The sequence below is a fragment of the Crocuta crocuta genome, unplaced genomic scaffold, assembly GCF_008692635.1.
Source record: "Crocuta crocuta isolate KB4526 unplaced genomic scaffold, BGI_CrCroc_1.0 scaffold24, whole genome shotgun sequence".
NCBI lineage: Eukaryota > Metazoa > Chordata > Mammalia > Carnivora > Hyaenidae > Crocuta > Crocuta crocuta.
Window position 1 is genome coordinate 12814014 of NW_027530974.1, and position 22064 is coordinate 12836077.

General features: G+C 45.1%; 1 long non-coding RNA gene and 1 other non-coding gene across 4 annotated transcripts in view; one reads left to right on the top strand and one right to left on the bottom strand.

Annotated features, from left to right (window-relative positions):
- LOC144236379 (uncharacterized) overlaps positions 1 to 22064 on the bottom strand; it is an 80351-nt gene that overhangs the window by 39095 nt on the left and 19192 nt on the right. The gene's annotated exons all lie outside the window — the stretch shown is intronic.
- LOC144236488 (small nucleolar RNA SNORA27) lies at positions 18547 to 18673 on the top strand. The gene has a single exon (XR_013336573.1). It is a non-coding gene; the product is annotated as a small nucleolar RNA SNORA27 (small nucleolar RNA).

Consider the following 22064-nt stretch of genomic DNA (forward strand, 5'->3'; position numbering starts at 1 on the left):
TGAAAGCCTCTCTCGTGGAAAAGGAATTAGGCTTATCGTGTGTAGTTCAGCGTGTTAAAACCAGAACAAGCACCTGGAAACTTTGGGAGGGCTGGAAGACATTCGGTATGTAGAACCAAGCGTTAGTAATGAGCTGTCCAAAAATAGACCCAGCTTCCTTGGGAAGCTAAGTCCATCGTTGACTGTAGGGCAAGAGTTAGGTGCTCCCTACAAAGGATGCCGTAAAGGAAAATGAGGCATCAAGTAACACTGGATGAAGCGAGAGCACAGTCAGATTCTACTCTGTTATGACCGATATGTTATGACTTATGTTGGCCTTCTAATCATTCCTTCAGCGGGCCAGGCTCCTTCGCACCTCAGGGCCTTTGCACTTACTCTTCCCGCTTACCTGGATCATTGTGTGACTCGCTTCCCAACAGGCATCAGGTGTCTGTCCAGCCTTCAGACCTACCACCACCACCTCATCTGCATAGCTCCTCATTTCCATGCTTCTCTACCCTTGTTTCTGCTTTTTTGTTCTTCATTGATCTACCGGGTGAAATCATACTGTGTATTTAAACTTTAGTTGTTTATGGCCTCCCCCACCTAGAATGTAACCTCTATGAGGACAGGCATCTTGTCCATCATGTTCATGACTGTATCTTTAGTTCCTGAGACTGGGGCTGGCTCAACACATATTTTGTTAAACAAATGAACCCAAGTCTGAAGCCTGATGGCAGGATCTTTGTTTGAGGCAGGGCACAGAGGTTATTCTACTGACCTGCTGCACCCCGCGCCACCCCATTCCAGCCAGCTTGTGAAGATACAAGGAATCAATTAGCTGTATCTGGGCCCATCTACTCCAGGAAGATAACACGGGCATTCACTGGCAATGACACTGCTTTCTCTGACTCTGGCCCCTGGGTGTCACAGACAGAACACCTTGGCTAATTTGAACAGGACTCAGCTACAGGTTTTATTTAAATGAGAGTGTTCTCCTAGTATCTTGGTAAGGAAACTGGGTTTTCTTTGGTGGTAAATTATTTTTTTTCATGCATTTATTTTTGAGAGAGAGACAAAGTGCAAGCAGGGCAGAGAGAGAGGGAGACACAGAATCCGAAGCAGGCTCCAGGCTCTGAGCTGTCAGCGCAGAGCCCGACGCGGGGCCCAAATTCACACACTGTGAGATGATAACCTGAGCCGAAGTCAGACGCTTAACCTACTGAGCCACCCAGGCACCCCTGGAGATAAATTAACCTTCGATTGCCCCCTGCCTCTCTGCCACAGGAGGAGAAATTGCAGGCTGCCTGCTGCTTCTCAGAACAGCCCCCAAACACACAGCAGGGATGGGCAAGGACCTTCCAAGCCCAGTCATTAAAACATCTGTCTAGGGGCGCCTGGGTGGCTTAGTCGGTTAAGCGTCCGACTTTCGCTTAGGTCGTGATCTCGCGGTTCATGGGTTCGAGCCCCGCGTCGGGCTCTGTGCTGCCTGCCAGCTCAGAGCCTGGAGCCTGTTTCAGTCTGTGACTCCCTCTCTCTCTGACCCTCCCCTGCTCACGCTGTCTCTCTCTCTCCTAGAAATAAATAAAAATATTAAAAAAAAAAATCTGTCTAGAGTGCTAGGTCAGGAAAAATCATAGAGCCTAACGGGAGAGAGACAGTGAAGTATGGGCCAAATTAGGTCTGGGAATTATGGGTATGTTTAATTTATCCGGATTATCCCCTAGACCCTCACTACTCCAAGTAGTGGCCACCACAGCTGCACATTTATTAAATGATGTTGAACGTAATGCTCTGGGCTAAAATATTAATCACATATTCACTGCCCGACTGTTCGTGTCAAACGGTTAGGACATCCAGGCTATGATGGGCACCTCTGAGCCCCAGGAAGCAGAAGTTATGCCCCAGGAATATTCAACTCCAGTATTCCTTAAACCTGGGGCATTTTTTTAAAGGCATACAAACATGAAAATAAATTGCAACGTGTGTGTATTAATTACAGCTTCCATCCACACAGAAAGGAGAAAACCAGCAAGTGAGAGTAATAATTATAGATGATGCTGCTGATGGTGACAAGCTTGCATCTGACACTCGGTGCCTGGCATTGTTTTGAAAGCTCTGCACATAATAATTGAACCCTCACAACACCCCCGTGAAGTGAGCACCTCACCCCCATTTTGCAGATAAGGAAGTTAAGGCAGAGAGTGTTTAAGACGCTGTCTGAGGTCACACAACTAATAAGCAGTAGACCTTGTACTTCGGCCAGGTCGTCTCCACCCAGGCCCGTGCACTTGACCACCATAGCGTTCGACTTCCTCCAAATTTCCAGAGGCACGTCCGTAACCTCAGGAAGGAAACACCGGATTTGGCCCAAGTAGGCATTGAAGGAGAGGTCGAGCCTCTCAGAGCTGTGCAGGTTCATTTATGCACTTTTTTCATTCATTTCTTGGGCGGCTCGTGCAGCCTGGGAGTGGTCGTGGGGGAGGGTGGGAGACAATCCCTGACACCCTACTCTTTCTTGCAGCCTCTCATGTCTTCTTTCACACCCGTGGGAAATACTCCCATGAAAGAAAAGAAGCCCGACCTGTCAGATACAAGGAGCGAAGAACGAGGGCATTGGACCCTTCCAGCATCTCGCCCCAGGCCCTCCCCCGCACCCTCACACGTATATCGGGGGCAGAGACTCATGCGTGACTGTGCCCACCTCCTCCCAACCCTGTGCGCAGTGACATCGTGTTTGGTACCTTGAAATCAGCCCGCGGTGGGGGCGGGTTTACACCGTGAAGTCAGCAGATGCTGCGAATTAAGGTGTGTGCGAGCCGGGTCTCTGAGAGCCGCTGCGCAGCCCACCACCGCACACACCGGGGGCTGCGTCCCCTGGAGACAGAATGACAAGCCTCGCGCCACCCCGCTCTCTGCAGTGGTTGCATTTAGGATAATGCAGAGCACACATTCGTCTTCGCTCATGATTCCCTCCAGAGCCATTATCACCCGTCAGGCAGAACGTTCATTACGAACATTTTCACTCCAAAGAGGCACTAAACCGCCAAAGTCGGCCGGCTCAAGACTTCTCTGCTGGTGCGCAGACCAGCATTTCTTCACATCTGCTGACTCCCTCGGTCCCACCTTCCCGGCTCTCACCTTCAGCTCTTTGGCCCCTCTGGGCTCTGTTGAATTCTCTACGCCTAGTGTCAGTTATGGTCACGCTGCACCTGCTTCCCAGCTCCAGTTTTATCGCAGCCAAGTTCCCCTTAGACCTTGGTTTTATCATCTGTAGGATGGGGTTACGATAGTACCCAACCTTGTAGAACTGGTCTGAGGATTAAACGTTTAAAGGTATGTAAGGCACATAGCAGCCCCTGGCATGAAAGTAGAGGTCACTATTATTCCACACTCTCTCTGCAAGTAACTCTTAACACTTTTACACCCACCTGCTGCCTGCTCCTGCCCAGGGATAGTGTTACAAGGCATGCGTGCCATCCACTTCCCTACCCCCTTGGTGATGCTCACAGCGCTCCCTTATCCTGAAAGGTCTTTCCTTATCTACCAAACTCCTACATGTCCTTCAAACCCATTCCTCAAATGCCACCTTCTATATGGAACTTTGGCTAATCCTCAATTGCAATGAAACCTTGGCTTCCTAGCTCTCTGGGAGGCCACTGGGTTCTCCATGATGGCATGACCCTTGCCCTATCCATGTTCCTCATGTTGCCTGAATGGCTGATAGAATTCTACTGGGGGTGTGGGCCAAGGTGTCGAAAAGCATTGTTACCGTGTAAATGTGGCCTGGGAGGGGTCCATGTTTTCCCACACCTCTGCAGCGTTTGGTATTCCTTTTTAAAAAATTTTTTTAAACCTTTATTTGTTTTTGAGAGACAGAGCGTGAGCAGGGGAGGGACAGAGAGAAAGGGAGACACAGAATCCAAAGCAGGCTCCAGGCTCTGTCGGCACAGAGCCCCACGCGGGGCTCGGACTGAGGAACCGCGAGATCATGACCTGAGCTGAAGTCAGACGCTTAACCCACTGAGCCACCCAGGCGCCCCCATGTTTGGTATTCCTTAGCATTGATTTATTTCCCAGTATTGTGGAATCAGAGCCCCGAAAAGACTCCTAGAGGTCATGGGCTGACCCTCCTATTTCACCAATGAAGAGGCCCAGAGACGGACTTAGCCCATGTCACCCAGCTGGGCTTAGAACCGGGATGCTGCGACACGCTGCCTCCTCTTCTGGCCATCCCACCAGGCTCCGGGAAAAGCAGGACAAAGCCTGACGGAGGAGGGTCAAAGGACAATGGTCTGGACATGGGGAGCTTCCAAAGAAGACTGGAGGGGCCACCAGGAGGGCAGGACCCGCAGCGACAACATGAGCACAAGGGTCCAACAGTCAGGAGAGAATCAGGCAAAGGGCTCAGAGTCCCTGGAGCTTCGATCCTGGATGACAATTATGCCCCTGCTTCATCCTGTGTCCATTCTGGGAGCCTCCCTACCCACAGCCCCGGCCCGGCCACAAATGGCCGCGTGCAGAAGCCGTCTGGCTGGGAGCCCATTATCACTCTATTATTTAGGATGTGGGCTTTTTCCATTTCCTCATGGCTACGCGGGTTCCTGTCCTTGGAAGAGATGCTGAAGTCTAAAATAGCCACCGCCGCCTCACCACCTCACCACGCCCTCCGTTCCTTTTCTCTGCTATATGTTCTTCAGCTTTGATGTGCTTCTCACTACTTGAAATCATTATCATTCATTTTCTCTTTTTTAATGTTTTATTTATTTTGAGAGAGAGAGAGAGAGAGAGAGCGTGAGCAGAGGAGGAGCATAGAGAGGGAGACGCAGAATCCAAAGCAGGCTCCAGGCTCCAAGATGTCAGCACAGAACCCAACGCGGGGCTGGAACTCACGAACTGTGAGATCACGACCTGAGCTGAAGTCAGACACACAACCCACTGAGCTACCCGGGCGCCCCTCACTCATTCATTTTCTTATGCACTGTCTGCTACCCCATTGGAAAAGAAGCTGGAAGATTAGGGACTTTGTCTTCTTAGTATATATTAGGGGCTCAGTAAATAATGCTTGCCTCAATGAATCAGTAAGAATCATAACCATACTGTGTCTGTTCTTTTTCTTACTCCTTAAGTTTCCTGCTTCTCTCAATAATTTTGATCCTTCCTCTTTTTCTAATGTCAGCATTAACTTTCTAAGTACTGGTTTAACTGCATTCCCAAGTTTTGATTTCTAATATATTAATTATTCAGTACTAGGTTTGTTTGTTTGTTTGTTTTTTAGTCCCAAGTATTTTTAAATCCTCATTAGGATTTCTTTTTCGAGCCATCAGTTATTAGGACGCCTGTGAGCATGTTACACGTACTGTATATATTTAATTTCCAAATGAATGTAGTTTCTCTACAATGTGCTTAATTTATTATGTCTAACTTAATTTATTTGTGGTAGGAGACCGCAATATGGGCGAATACGATCTTTTGAAATCCAGTTCGATGGCCCTAGGACTTGAGCAGTTGGCATTAATATTTCATGTATTTTGAAAATAAGGTATTTTCTCCTACAGCAGGGTGCCATGCTCTATACAGGCCCGTTTGAGCAAGGTCACTAATTGTGCCTTTCAAACTTTCTATATGCCTCCTTCTGTTTGGGTTATTTATTTTCTTTTCCTGTTCCACTGTTAGCCTCTAGTTGTTTGAAAGCCAAAGGTTTTGGCCTATGCCCTCGTGTTCGCTTTTCCTTTTAAACAAGACAAAGACTTTATACAACCACGATCAAGCTTCTCCCCTCTTACATGCTGGTTGGCTGTAATATTTTAGATTTTTTGGCCTAGTTTTCCACACAAACTAGACGTTATGTTTATCATTTTGAAGTCTTCTGTTTAGGGTTACTTACGTCTTTGCTCATCATCCCAGCTCGTATCTCAGACCTTTCACCAGGAACCATTTTCCTTCTGTTTAACATCATCTTTCAGAATCTGCTTTGGTATCAGTTTTCCTGCGGCAAACTCTGTCCGATATGGTTTGTCTATAAATGGTGTTACTGGACCCTTGTTCAAAAAAGAAAGTTTTGCAGGATGAAGTATTGTAAACTGACAAGTTTTCTCTGAGAACACTGAAGACGCTGGTCCTTTGTCCAGCAGTGTCCACTGGTACTGGTGAGAGGCGACCTGGTGGTGCTCACTGGTCACTTCGTAAACATCTCCTTTATCCTACTTGGCGTTCCAAGCTTTGCCGATGGTGGGTTGTGGTGTATGTGCCTTTTCATCTTGCTTAGAGTTCAGGAACTCTGGAAAATTCTCAGCCATGATCTCTTTGGATATTGTTCCTCCGGACTCTAACGATCTCCTTCTAGAACACCGAGTTGACGGAAGTTAACCTTGTGATGTCCAATATGGCAGTCACTAGCCACACGTGACTCTTTGAGACGTTTCTATCACTGGAGAAGATTCTCTTGGACAACAAAGACAGAGTTCTTCATTCTGTTCTTATTTTCTCTTAACGTTCCTTTCACTTTTTCTAAATCTTTGTCTCATAGGACCACAGACTGAATGATTCATTTAGATCAATCTTCTGGTTCACAATTTCTCAATTTCTTCAGCCTCCTTCATTACTGATTTTTTTTTACTTCCAACTATTATATACTTTTTGTTTCTAAACTATCTATATACTAAAATGTTAAAATATATTAACTATAACACGAAATATACCGACTGGTGATTCTACACAGGATTGTTTCCAAATTATATTTTTACGTGTGTGAGATTTTTTTCAGCCCACCAATGTAGTACAGATTCAGACTGAAAACATGAGAGTTGGGTTAGGGTTATAGGTTCTATGGGAAGCTCTTTCCTCCACCCAGCACCTAGCGTTGTGATGGACAAATTTTCTAAGAGTCCCTTTCTGGTGGTGGCGTTTATCTCTCTTTAATCTAACGGGGACTATAGTTCCTTGGGCTCCCAGCTTACCATGTGGAGGTGGGGGGGGGTGGAGACTGAGGGGTAGACAGTGCCTTCCTGTTTTATTCCTCACCTTGAGAAAGCCCTAGATTTTATATCCTGTTGCATACGCCCTGTGAGGTCAGAAAAACTGATGCTCAGTGTGTCTGGCCTTCATGGTTTGGCAGTAAATCCTAGGGATATTTGGCAACTCACATATTTTAGAGCATCCCTCCTTGTTGTTCCAAACTCTATAACCTTAGGATAATTGGCAGGCAAGCCCAAAATGAAGGACATTCGACAAAATATCTGACCTGGACTCTTCAAAACTGTCAAGATTAGGGGCTCCTGGGTGGCTTAGTCGGTTAAGCATCCGACTTTCGCATAGGTCATGATCTCGCGGTTCGTGGGTTCGAGCCCGCATCGGGCTCTGTGCTGAGTGCCAGCTCAGAGCCTGGAGCCTGTTTCAGTCTGTGACTCCCTCTCTCTCTGACCCTCCCCTGCTCACGCTGTCTCTCTCTCTCTCCTAGAAATAAATTAAAAAAAAAAAACCATTAAAAAAAACTGTCAAGATTATAAAATCTAAGAGGAGACTCATGTGACATAACAGCTAAATGCATTGTAGTGCACTGGCCTGGATTCTGAGACAAGAAAAACTGGTGAACTCTGCATGAAGTCCGCAGTTTAGCCAATAGTAAGGTATCAATGTTATTAGCTTCGTTTTGGCAAATGTACCCCAATCGTATAAGAGGATAATCTTATGTACTGCCTTGGTGACTTTTCTGTAAATCCATCATTATTCCAAAAGCAAAAGTTTATTTAAAAAGAAGACTCCGGGGGTGCCTGGGTGGCTCAGTCAGTTGAGCATCCGACTTTGGCTCAGATCACGATCTCATGGTTGACAAGTTGGAGCCCCGTGTCAGGCTCTGTGCTGACCGCTCAGAGCCTGAAGCCTGCTTCTGATTCTGTGTCTCCTTCTCTCTCTCTCTCTGCCTCTCCCTTGCTCGTCTTCTGCCTCTCTCTGTTTCAAAAATAAATAAACATTTAAAAAAATAATAAAAAGACTCTTATGGGGCGCCTGGGTGGCTCAGTCAGTTAAGCATCCGACTTCAGCTCAGGTCATGATCTCATGGTTTGTGGGTTCGAGCCCTGCGTCGGGCTCCGAGCTGACAGCTCAGAGCCTGGAGCCTGTTTCAGATTCTGTATCTCCCTCTCTCTCTGACCTTCCCCTGCTCACGCTGTCTCTCTCTCTCTCTCAGAAATAAACATTTTAAAAAATAAAAAAAAAAGAAGACTCTGATGACTTCTTACTTTTATTCCAGCCAAGTGGTGCACTGAAAAAGATGTTTCTTTCTGTAATAAATATTTTAGTTGTATAGTGGGAGGGTCCCATAGGGTATCTGCCATACCACCAGAAGCAAATCCCCTTACCCGGAGAAGAATAGATCAGAATCGCAATAACCAAATGTAACCATGATAATGCATGAAATGTGGAACCTGAGTAGAATGTGCTTATGGATCCAGGCCCTAGAGTGGAAGAGAAAATCTGAGAGAACACAAATGACCATAGTCATAGAAAAGGAAGATAGGTTTATATTTATCCCTCAACAAAGGGAAGTTAATCAGACCTGCTACATGTACATAAAAATAACTGAACCCAAGACATATCAACACTTTCTTGAATAGAGTTTGTTATGGCTTGAATTATGTGCCTCTTCCCTCCAAAATGTATATGTTGAGGTGGTCATCCCCAGAACCTCAGAATATGACTTTGTTGGAAAAGAGGATCTTTTCAGAGGTAATCAAGTTAAAATGAAGTCATTGGGGGTGGGTCTTAGTCCAGTAGGAATGGTGTCCTCTATAAAAGAAGAGAAATGTGGGCATGGATACATGCACTTGGAGAGGATACCACATGAAGGTGAAGACTTAGATTAGGGCAGTGCATCTACAAGCCACCAGACCACCAGAAGCTGGAGGGAGGCATAAAACAGTCCCCATCACCGCCCTTGGAAGGAACCAGCCCTGCCAACATCTTGCTCTTGGCCTTGGAGTCTCCTGAACTGTGAGAACATACATTTCTGCTCTTTAAGGCACCCAACCTGCGGTACCTTATTAGGGCAGCCCTAACGGACTACAACAGCTATTCCCTAAAACTCGATATCATGTCTTCATGTTAGGAGAGAGAGCCTACTTGGGTCTGCAGTGTGGAGCTCATTCAGACCACATATTCTTAAACTGTCTGGAGTCACCTGGAGGGGGCAGGAGAGATCCTCTGACCCAGGGTTCATTACCACCCCCGGCAATATTCCCATCATTGGGCAACGACCTCTTCTATTAATATTTCAGTTTCACAGAGAGGTCCTGGAATACAATCAATTATCCTCTTTTAGAGTGCTCTCTATCTGAAAAAGCACAATGTTCTTATTGACGCTGCACTTTAAAAAATGTTCTGAAGTAAATCTACAGGGCACTCTGGCTATTCAGATGCGGAAATGGGTTAACCAATAAGGATGTAAAGACACAGAGAGATGTTTTGGCAAGATCACACAGCAGTCTGTGCCAGAGAGTGGAATAGAATCAATGCCCCATTGCAGCACATGGTCAAGGATCCGAATGACTTCCAACAGTTGACCTTGCCAGTCCCTGGAGGTTATGGGCCAATGGGTAGAATCTCCAGGCCTAGGAGGCTGCTATTGTATCTTCCGGCCCAATAAAAACCCGATTCTGGTCTCTCACAACTCAAAAAGATAAGCATGTCTTTATGGCTTGCCCCCAGAATTATCCACCAAAGACCCCAAACCATGCGGAGAGATAGAGATACACTAGAATCTCAGCCCTCCAAGAGAGTGACTGGAATATATCCAGAACCAGACTCAGCTCTTCTAAAGAAGGTAGAACTTCTCTCTCTTGCCAAGGATGTACACCCCTCACCTTTCTCTTAGCACAGTCCCCGCCCCCTCCACCTATGCCATAATATTAGAAGCGAAAGTGAGGCAGATGATCCAGAGAATTCTGAACCAAAGAGGTTCTGACGGAGGGAGGGTATAATTAAAGCGTTGTCACACACTAGTCACCAGGAATGCCTGTCAACACTACAAGCTGCCCAGGACACACACGACACTCCCTTGGATTCCAAACTCATACACACCACCTCCTTTCCAGCTAAGCTTTCCCAGGCTTCAGATGAAACACTCGCAGCACAGAGTATAGCACGAAGCACATGTCTGTGGTCCCCTCAGCATCTCCTGACCCCATCCCTCCCTCATCACCCACAGTGCTGGTGATACAGGCTCTTTTGGGCTATTGCAGAGGCAGCCTCCAAGCCAGCCCCATCCAACAAGAACAAGACAAGTCAAGCCACGTAGACAGAACTTGAAACTTAGCAGCCCCTTTTAAGGAAGTTAAAAGAAACACATGAAATCAACTTTAATGATGTGTTCCATTTAATCCAATATATCAAAAATATAATTTCAACATCTAATCAATGTACAAAGTCATTAATAGGATCATTGACCTTTTTCTAGCTGAGACTTCAAATCTGGGTGTGGACCTTACACTTATAACACATTTTGTTTAGACTTGCTGCATTATGAGAATGGCTGCCATATTTAATAATGTCAATGTAAGAGTTTCAAGGGGTCTTGAAAAGGTATATGATTTTAGAGGAAGACATTTTCTGTCACCCATCTTTTACCTTTTCAGTGGGCTCAATGAGAGAAGGTCTAATAGATTCTTTTTTGTTCCAATAAATTCTAATTGAACCCAATTCCCTGCTTTTACATACCCAGTTGTTTGTCTGAAAGGACCCTTCCCCCTTCATTCCCTGTTTGTCTCAGGGAGCCCATTTTTTCTACTTGTTCTTCTTCAGTTCCAAAGGCAATTTTTCAGTCAACCAAAGCTGAAATAAAGATGGCCTCCTTGAGATTCCTTGGAAGGTTTGCCCATTCTACTTCTATTGTATCTAGTACAGTTGCACTGTACTTGCCTGAGATCGTTTCACTTCCCTTACAAGACTAAATTATTTTCAAAAACAGGGGATATGTCTTACCTCCCTATATCCTATACCTAACAAGCACAGGGCCTGGCACCAGGCTGCTTACGACATGGTGACTTGGTTCCCCTAGAGTGGATGGTCCAACACAGAATGAGGAAAGCAAATAAGACAAAAGCGAGGTGTCTTTTAAAACCTGACCTTGAAAGTAACACACCATCACTTTTGCCACATTCTCTTGCTCACACTGATCACCTCTGCCTGATGTGAAAGCGGACTCACCAAATATAAGTACCAGGAGGTGGGAGTTCTTAGAGGCCATCATGGAGCTGAAGGAATGAAACACCTGCTTGTAGACCATGGAAAAGTGAACTTAGTCCTCGATGACACATATGTCATTGATCTGAAGATGCTACGCAGCTAGCAAAGTCAAGTCCTCTCCATTCTCTGTACACACATCATCCTACCACACTGATACTGATGCTCTATGTTTGTGTTATTGAATTATTCCTTACACACTTCAGTGAGGCGCCACATGAGCCCATCTCAGTAAGCCCAGGCCAAAGTCTGGTGAGTCGGCAACCTCCGCCAACATGAGTGGGCCTCAATATGGATAAATACAGTTCAGTTTACTGTGATGAATGGATTCATTTGTAAGAGCTTTCTCAAAATTTTCAAGTTCTACTTCAAAGAGGAACCTATAAACGTCTAAGCTCGTGGCAGCTGAAAGCAATCAACCACACAGCAATGGTAAAGAAACGTAAAGGAAACAGTTGTTTCACAAGTTGAAAAAAATCCTGAAAACTGATCTCTGTGTGGGCAACAAGAGTCAGGTAGTAACAATATTAATAACATGAGTTCAAATATGCTGTGTTTTAAAACTCGGTGCTTGTTGTCTGGACTTAAAAGTCTTGGTAGGCAAACACTGGGTAGACTTCCTGAAAGTTGAAATCAAAACGAGTTTGGTCACCCTACTGATGAATTCAAAAGGGTTACTAGGCATAATATCCACGCAAAAACTGTACCACAGTAACCCTTTACGTGCAAAGTATTAAACAGACGGACATAGTGAGGAGTCTGGGGCCTCTGGGGTGCACAGGCACCCTTGTGGGAAATACTGGTTTGCCTACTTTAATAAGGCTCTACCGCACGAGGAAAAAATGTTTGACTGTGGACCAGAACATTTATATATGTATGTAAAACATGTGTGCAAAAAAATGTTTAAGTATGAGATTAGAAAAAAGAAATGGCACAGCAACTACAGTTAATAGTAATACTGTATCGCATATGTAAAAGTTGCTAAAAGAATAAATCTTCAAAGTCCTCATCATAAGAACAAAAACTATGTATGGTGATGGATGTTAAGTAGACATATTAGAGGAACCAATTTGCATTATACACAAATAGTGAACCGTTACACTGTACACCAGAAGCTAATAATAGTGGTATACGTCAATTATACCCCTATAAAATAAACTAAAACAAAATAGAAATTCTGTTTTTTTATTCCCATACCATCTTGTGAAGTTCACTTTGAAGACCACTGCCTCAGACAAAATTATCCTGTGCTCATCCTGTTGGACTTGCCTGTGGGATATGGCTAGCTAGTGGAGTCGGGGCCGAGTGGGTGAAGGGTCGTGGGGAGAATCACGACCTACTCACACTTCGACATCCACATGGAAACTACTAAGGAGATTCATGGAAGAAAAAAAAAATGGATTGAATCATAAGATCCCGGGGGTTTCTGGGATAGAGACTTATGTGTAATGAACAGTCGTATTCCCAGATGGGGGCTGGGTAGAAAGAAAGAGTAGTGGGTCCCCGAGAGGGAACTCAAGAGTAGAGAGTCAGAGAATCAGAGAAGATGGTGGATGCTGGAAAGAAGCGTGAGCTGATAGAGCCAGATTACACTGGGTCCAGGCACTTTTACTATGAAACTCCTTCTGATGTAATCTATAGCTGACAGAGGGAGTTTTCTCTCTCTTGCTGTGGAGACGCTGTCTGGTCAGATTAACAGAGATCTACTGAGAGCCGCTGGGGGGTCACTGCATGACGGGAGTCTGTTAGGGCTTGAGCGGGAAGTCAAAGCTCAACCCACACTAGAATCAGAGGTAAGTTGTAACACAGATAGGTCTGAGAACCTCTGGCCCCACATACCCCAGTACTGGCACTTCTCTTTCACCTCCCAAATGTGACTGACACCCAGACTAGAGGAGATGCCTCCATTCCTCTGTCTTTCAGAGAGGCGGAGCCTGTTTTCACCAACAATGCTAATCTCCAGTGGCACGGGCCGTGGGAGAAAGTTTCTAAATGCAGAATGACACCCTAGTGGAAATTTCCAACTCGGGGCTATTGTGTGGTCCTGGCTTGGCCAGCAAATGGATTCATAAATGACCAGAGCTGATTTCTGGACACATGCGAACACCCTTAGGGATTCTAAGAAAAAAAAAAAATCTGAGAAGAGAATCCTGGAAGCGATTCCGTTTTCTGCAGCCAGGAAGGGTATTTTTATAACCCTGGTTTCACTCATATGAGCAGACGAGTGAGACTAAGATGTTCCTTTTAAACACTCAAGACTGTCCTGCTAAGGCCACTAGATAAAATCTGAGGAGAGCGCCATAAAAATAGAACAACCAAATCTGGCCACCTCTGTTAGCAAGATATCCCACTATTGCTAAAATAAATAATGTAATGGCAACTAGAACAATAGCTTCCATTTTAGAACATCACAAAAACATCTGTAGGGAAAATAAACAATCCCATGCCTTTGGCAGAAGAGCTAGACCAAGTAAGTGTGGAAACCAAGTAATCAGCTGCCGGTGTGGAGGTGCCGACACACCCAATCTTCTCTTCCTGCAGAAACTTCACTAAAACAGAGGCAAGAAAAAAGAAATGGCTCCAACCCACATGGCCAGGGAGACCTGGAGAGGAGATGACAGCAAAAACTGCGAGCTGGAAGGTCAACTGCAGCTGACTTAGCAGATGAGAGAAAGCTGAAACCGATCTGCAGCCGAGGAAGCCACAGAAACTAGCCGTTTTCCCTAAGGGATCCTGGAAAGCCAGATGTTCATGCTACAGGACCCTCAGAAGGTGAGGAAAACAGGAGGACTAGTTGGAAGACGTGTGAGTAGCATCTGGATCCCCAAAGTCTGTCTTCTATTTCATGTGGTCAGATGATTGTCCCTCCCCCAGCCTCAGAAGACTGGACGTGTGGAGAAGTTCAACAAGAGAGACTTTGGGCTCCAAACAGCTGAAGGCAGAGTGAGAGCTTACTGCAAAGGGGAAATTTAGGTGAGCCTGCACCCTGAATCATGGGATTCCGCAACTTTTCCTCCACCTTAGCTGGTAGGTTGGTAGCCAACGCAGCACATTAGACTTGAGCTGTGCAATATGATGGCCACTCATCACAGGTGACTGAGATTTAATTAAGCAAAATTAAGTAAAGGTAACTTTTTCAGCTATACTAGCTACATTGCTAATACTGGACAGCCATGTGATAGTGGCTACCATATTGGACAGTGCTGATACCAAAGGTTTTCATGGGACAGCACTGGATGAGGGAGTCCCTCTCTTGAGGAAACCAACCAGACTGAGAGAAAAATCTACAGACTGATGTCCATTGATCACCCAGAGTGAAACCCAACAGCCAACAACTCATGTGCACAGAGCACCTATCAGAAATTTGGCATCTCACTCTTAAACAGAAGACGGCAAATCTGAATCACCAAATATCTGAGGAAAGTCTCAATTATGAGAGACAAAAGGAGATAATATTAAATATGTTGCATCCATGAAAGAAAAATAGGAATGTATAAAATATGGCAGGTAAATAAAAAACTAAATAGATTAGATGGTAAAGTGTCTTGGAAAACCAAAAAAAAAAAAAAAAAAAGTTGGAAAAAGAAGAGAAAACTTAAGATAACCTATCTGTCCATGAAATTCATCTTTCAACTCAAAGGAGTTCCAAAAAAAGAGAACTGAGCCAAAGAGGAGAGAGAAAGTTATCAAAGAGGTAATGGATTTCCCAGAACTTTCCAGATTGAAAAGAGTCGCTGAGTGTATAGCACTATGAATGAAATAAAACATATATCAAGGCATATCATCATGAAACTTTTGAACACTGGAGATAAAGAGGAGACTCCCAAAGGTTTCTGAGAGCAGACACAAGTCACCTACAAAGGATTGGGTATCAGGATCACACTGGTGTCATCAAAAGGGATACTGAAAGCTGAATGGCAGAACATCTCTCAAGCCCTAAGGAAAAATTATTTTCGACCTAAAATTTTATACCCAAAGGTGGGGGTAGAATAAAGACATTTTCAGATATACGCTGGATCAAAAATTTACTTCTGTGTCAGTCAGTGTGAGCAGGGAAGAGAGGGCTCACTCAAACTGAGAAGAGTTTAACTCTTTACAGAAATGTGGCCAAGGTTAAGGGAATCCAGCCGGAAATGATGAAGTACCCTAAGGCAGGCAGGAGCAGGGAGCTGTTACAGTGGTAAGTGCTGAAGGCACAAAGGGAGGGTGTATTTCCCGAACACAGAAAAACACCTGTAGCTCCAGGAGAGAGCCCCCTCACAGAAGCTATGGCCACCACGCACTCACAGCTCAACAAGGAATGAGCGAGGCAATAGATTTGCCACAATGGTGTCATGAGGACACTCACACATCCTGTAGAAAGGCCAAAATAGAGAAGAACTGAGGCCTCTGGCCAACAACCAACACCAACTGGCCATCCATGTGAATGACCTTGAAGTCAAGATCCTTCAGCTCCAGAACCCCTAAATTCCTGACTCATGAAATAGTACTATGAGATAATGAATGTTTATTACTTTGCGGCACTAACTTCTACAGTAATTCATTTTGCAGGAGTAGATGTGTGATACATAATTAAGAGGATAAGAAGAAGAGGGAGGGAAAGAGAGAGAGTAGGGAGTGGAAAGCAGAAACTAAATAACTATTTTTCATAGAAAAGAGTCAAAAGAGAGCATAGAAAACTGAAAATCATAAAATAAAGACATAAACATATTACTGGAAATAGAGAAGAAGNGTAGAAAGGCCAAAATAGAGAAGAACTGAGGCCTCTGGCCAACAACCAACACCAACTGGCCATCCATGTGAATGACCTTGAAGTCAAGATCCTTCAGCTCCAGAACCCCTAAATTCCTGACTCATGAAAACTATGAGATAATGAATATTTATTACGTTGCGGCACTAACTTCTACAGTAATTCATTTTGCAGGAGTAGATGTGTGATACATAATTAAGAGGATAAGAAGAAGAGGGAGGGAAAGAGAGAGAGTAGGGAGTGGAAAGCAGAAACTAAATAACTATTTTTCATAGAAAAGAGTCAAAAGAGAGCATAGAAAACTGAAAATCATAAAATAAAGACATAAACATATTACTGGAAATAGAGAAGAAGAAACATCTGAAAAAGTGAGAAGTATTTGCATTGGGGTATCATGAACTGAGACTGGAGTATGGGGTTGAGCTTTAATAACAAGAGGAAGAGTTATATTTGAATGTTAAACTATATACATGCCAGATTTTTATAAAACAGATTTTTTTTTTTTGAGAAAGAGAGAAACATAGCATGAGCAGGGGAGGGGTGGAGAGAGAGAAGGAGACACAGAATCTGAAGCAGGCTCAGGCTCTGAGCTGTCGGACCAGAGCCTGATGTGGGGCTCAAACTCACAGACCATGAGATCATGACCTGAGTTGAAGTTAGACGCTTAACTGACTCAGCCACCCAGGTGCCCCTAAAACAGATTTTTTTAAAAAGCAACTTTCATAGGCCTCCCCACAAGGTCCAATGTAAGGCCACCTTGTTTAGAGAGGAGTAAGCTCTCAACTCTCTGATTCAGCGAGAAGAGTAGTAAGAGGGAATATTGGAGATGAAGAGTCAGGGATCCTAGTTGGAAATACTCAGGGAGCAGAGTCTGACAGGCACTCAGAGCTGGACCATGCATCCAAATCAGGGAATGGGACCTCAGAGACCCATAACAACATGGAGACTATTCTGGAGCTTGAAGTAAGAGATGAGGCCTCTGGGTCAACAGAAAGGACACTGGCCATGAAGAGGGCCAGAAGATGTTAGCTCAAGCATCAGGATTCCTCCAGGCTCCTGGGGATGATGTTGATCCCCGTGAGGTAGAGGTGAACAACCTAACTTATGGGCTATTTTAAGGAGAAGGGCACTGGAGAAATACTTAATGACTTTACATACCCTTGTTGGATATCTAAATTTTTTTAAATGTTTTTTTTTTTTTTAATTTATTTCTGAGAGAGACAGACAGCGTGAGCAGGGGAGGGTCAGAGAGGGAGATACAGAATCTGAAACAGGCTCCAGGCTCTGAGTTAGCTGTCAGCACAGAGCTCGATGCGGGGCTCAAACCCACAAACCATGAGATCATGACCTGAGCCAAAGTCAGATGCTTAACCGACTGAGCCACCCAGGTGCCTCCCTTGTTGGACATCTAATGTCACTAATGACAAATCTACAAAGTGGCTCTTGGACTACTGCCTTACTACCTTATCATCTGCACAACAGACGCTGTAAATGCACTCCTTTGACTACAGACCCTAAGCTGAACGGATTATTCTCAGAAATTCACATTCAAATGAAAACAATTAACATCATTACGATGATAATGATAACAATTACGATTATTCCACTTACAATAGTCTTGACATATCATTTTAGAGTAGGAACGTATCGTTGTTGTTGCTTTGTTTTGTGTTGTGTTGTGTGTTAGTGGGCAAGTATGTTAAATTGTTGAAATTGCATTCCTGGGATTGGCTGCTAAATGCCCAGAAGCACTGTCTTCTGAATCAGCGCCAAATTCCCATTAAATGAGTCACCAGCACCGTAAGATTTTTAAAAGAGTCTTACATGTGCAAGCCTCCATGATTGCCAAAAACGATGACGATTAATATCATAATCTGCTCTAAATCTTGTGTCTTGTCAGAGCCGCTTCTCCCGGGAGAAGCTCGCGTTGGTCTGTCGGCAACAGCCCCAGCAACACTCTACCCCCTAGAATGAGGTTCAGGGGACTTCCTTCCTCTGTTGGGTGGCCTCATCATTTACAACTGCCTGAGATGTGCAGACAGAGGGACGGGAAAAGGCCACCCATCCTGCAGGGAGAGCAGACCTTGGGGTTGACGTTCCTTATTTGCTTCACAAAGCTCTTGGCTTTCACTTGACGTGCTTTCCGTGTCTGGTCATACTTTCATCATGTTGTCCTCTCTCTTGCCTCATTAAAGTCTGTCTTTCCCACCCCATGTGTGATGCTTGGTCCCTGATCTTGCCTCTCTGATCTGGCTGCCCCTTCTCCCGATCCTCTGACCCTCCTTCCCTCTTTTTTTGCCTCTTCTCTTTTGTGTCTTTCTGTTTTCTGGCACCAAATCGTCAAAGCACATCGAACTATAGAAACGCAATAGGAACGTTTGGATGCCTTCTTCCTGCACAGCCGCACCCCTACGCAGCTCTCCCTTACTCCAGGAATTCCTTATTTCATTATTCAAGACAGTATATCCTATTAAGCCATTTCGAAGTGGATTTTCCCACCCTGTGGGGCTGGCTCAACCTACCCACCCATTCCTGTATTTGCTGGCATCTTCTAGATGGTTTTTAAATACGAAAATACACACCCCCTTTTCACTTTGCCAATTGGACTTATGTCTTTATTCGTCATTCAAGTGGGGCAAAGGAAGTCTCCTTTTCAAACTCAAGCAAACTGGGTGTTTGCCTTGTATCCTGTCAGAGGAAACAAATTGAACTAGACTTCAGGAAAAGAGTTCTTGGGATTTGGTGTTGAGCAGCTCTAGCGTTCAGAGTATAAAAGGGGGAAAGATTCTTGCTAAGAGAATTAATGTACGTATTGAGCATATTAAGCACTCAAAGAGCCGAGACAGCTTCCTGAAGCGTGTGAAAGAAAATGATCAGAAAAAGAAGGAAGCTAAGGAGAAGGGTACTTGGGTTCAGCTGAAGCGCCAGCCTGCCCCGCCCAGAGAAGCACACTTCGTGAGAACCAATGGAAAGGAGCCTGAGCTGCTGGAGCCCATTCCTTATGAGTTCATGGCATGATAAATGTAAAGACATAAATTAAAAGACCTCAAGACTGTAAAATGTTTTCATGTTTAATTGAGTAGCAGTGTGGTATCCTCTCCCCCAAAGAAATATTTAAAGCAAAAAAAAAAATAAATAAAATAAATAAATACAAAAATACCAAAAAAAAAAATCTCCCTAAAGGTTCCTGGTTAATGCTAAGGATAAATTGTATAAATTTATCACTGGAGAATTAAGTGCCTTTCGATACTAATGCCCCAAGTCAAGCCACAAACTATTTCTACACTGCTTGTGTGGACAACAGGCTAGGCCCTGGGCAAGAATCCATCAACAGGTGGGGAGACAGTAGAGCAGAGGGATAGTTCCTGCCCGTGGGGCTTTAGGTGAATACAGAAAAAGACCCAGAGAGGCAACAGTCAATTAAACCAGTCATCACAACTCACTCTAGAGGTTTTCTGAAAAGCCAAATCTCTACAGGAAACCAAGGCAGAGGCTGCACGTTCAGGCTGGGAACGAAGCAGGTGAAAGAAACGATCCCTGTGACATGGCCAAAGTAGAATCAGAACACGGTGGGACAACTTGGTGAGCCTCATCTTCAGAAAAGGACAAAATACCTTCGAGGCTTCTTTTCACGATCCCCAAGAGAGCTTAAACCTCTATCCAAGGGATTGTGACAACAAGGACTTTGTAAGATATGGAACCATTTACTGCTTCTTCATCTTTGTTTTTGTTTGTTTATTTATTTATTACAAATAGTTTATTGTCAAGTTGGTTTCCATATAACACCCAGNTACTTTCCTCCTGTTCCATCTTCCCTCTGTGATCAGCACTAAAAGCCTTAAAACAAAAAGGTCTTTGGTGCTTGTCTTTGGAGAATATTGAGGAGACAAACTCTGAGGGACAGTGGCAGCTTCTGAAGGAAAGGAAAGTGAATTGGTTTCCTGGAGGCTGAGCAGAGGGCGAGAGACTATGGAGGGTGGAGTAGGATTTCAGGAGAAACCCCGACCTCTCACAGAAAATACCTCGTGATATTCCGCCCACACTGGCAACAGAACTCGTGGGCTCTCACACCTCGGCCCGAGTAACACCGCTTTCCCTTGGGTCTTGCTTCTCCTCTGAGAACTGCCTTTTGGAGGTAGGTTGTCCAAAGCCAGCTGGTGGCATAAAACTGCTACAAGAGGGGGGCCTGGGGGGCTCAGTTGGTTAAGCATCAGACTTTTTTTTTCTTAAGGTTATTTATTTATTTTGAAAGAGAGAGAGAGACAGAGAGAGAGAATCTCAAGCAGGCTCTGCGCCATCAGTGCCTGATGCGGGGCTCAAACTCACAAACAGTGAGATCATGACCTGAGCTGAAGTCAAGAGTCAGACGCCTCAACGACTGAGCCACCCAGGCGTCCCAAGTGTCCCCAGTGCTTGATTTCAGCTCAGGTCATGATCTCGCAGTTTGTGAGTTTGAGCCCCAGGTTGGGTTCTTTGTGCAGACAGCACAAAGCCAGCTTAAGATTCTCTCTCTCTTCCTTTCTCTCTACCCCTCCCCCACTTGTTCTCTCTCTCTCTCAAAATAAATAAATAAACTTAAAAAAAAAACTGTTACAAGAGCCAAAGTCCACCATCCTTCCCTGTTGTCAACTGTATTCCTCTAGTAATGTTATAAAACCATCAAAATGCACTTTAAACCCAAGGCTGGTAGTGATCTGTCCAGGGCCAGAACAAAGTCCTCTGCTTCTTCGTGGAAAATTTACAGCTGAGTACACAGAGCATGTAGCACCGCAACAGGCTCTACGAAAATAAGGGGCCCTTAGAGTTTATATGATAAAAATATATATGATAGATTATCGTACTTGAGCAGTTGCGTGGTGTAACGGCCAGGAGCACTGGTTCGGCGAGCCAGGTGACCAGTGCCCAATGGCAGCTCTGCCACTCACCGGCTTTATGACCTTGGATTAGTTCCTTCATGTCTCTGTGACTCAGCTCTTCATCCATATAATGGGGGTAGAGCTAGCGCCCCTCTTATGGGGCAGCTTTCTGGGAAGAGGTGCACCTTGATCTGAGCTTGAAGAAAGCATAAGACACATATCAATAAAGAATAAGACAGGAGTGCCCCAGCCAACCGCATGGTCAGGTCCGGGGTCGGAGACGGACAGACGCCATCTGGCATCTCATGGCTCTTGTCATCTTCAACGCAGACTACAGACAGCACTGGCTACGGAAGTTGTCCCCATGCCTTTTACACTGGCCTTGGAGAGTTCTCCCCAGGACCCAGTGCAGCTCATAAATAAAAGAGGGAAATGCTTATGTGGAAGAATGATGGACAGATGGACATCTTGGCTCTTTGGGTCCCTCTTTCTTTCCCCAAGGGCTCACTGAGCTCCCTTGGGAGATGGCAGAGCTCAGAACAATTCATAGGACAGCCCCTGCTCTGCCACAGCTCTAACTTCTCTCCTCCAAGCCTCGTTTCTGTAGAGACCTACATGACTCTCTGACAACACGTGCAGCCTGAGTGCTCAAGCGTACCCAGTGATCAGCAGCTCCTCAAAGTCCTCTCTCCCACCATCCTGCCCTGCTGAATGCTGTCATGGGGCTGGAATCCATCTGATCGCACAGCCTGAGCCCTTCCTCACTCCGTTACAGTGCCGGGCACATCGCTGATGGCCAACACACACGTAGCAACTCAGCTGAGCTACTTCTCTGAAACCTGGGCACGTGCCTCGTACACACACAGAATCAGATCTGCACCAGCAAATTGCAGGCCAGCTTTCCAAAGGACCAGACACTGCTCCCAACATCTTGAGGAGAGGCTGATAATTGTGCACAGAAGCTCCTGCTCACACACACACAATTACCCGGTTTTCACATGCAAATATCCATCTGCACATGGTTTCTTTGGTAAATGCCAACTTCATAGGTGCAATCCAGGTGCCCAAATTTGAGAACTTGGCATAGAGAGGTGCACTCAAGCCCTGAGTCGGTTATGGACTGGGATCATTATTATAATTAGTCCCAATGGATACGTCTGTCGCTCGATTACAATGGTGGATGATTCCGTCTCACTCCCTCGTCTCTTTACGCCCCTCCCCCAACTCACCCCTCTTCTCAG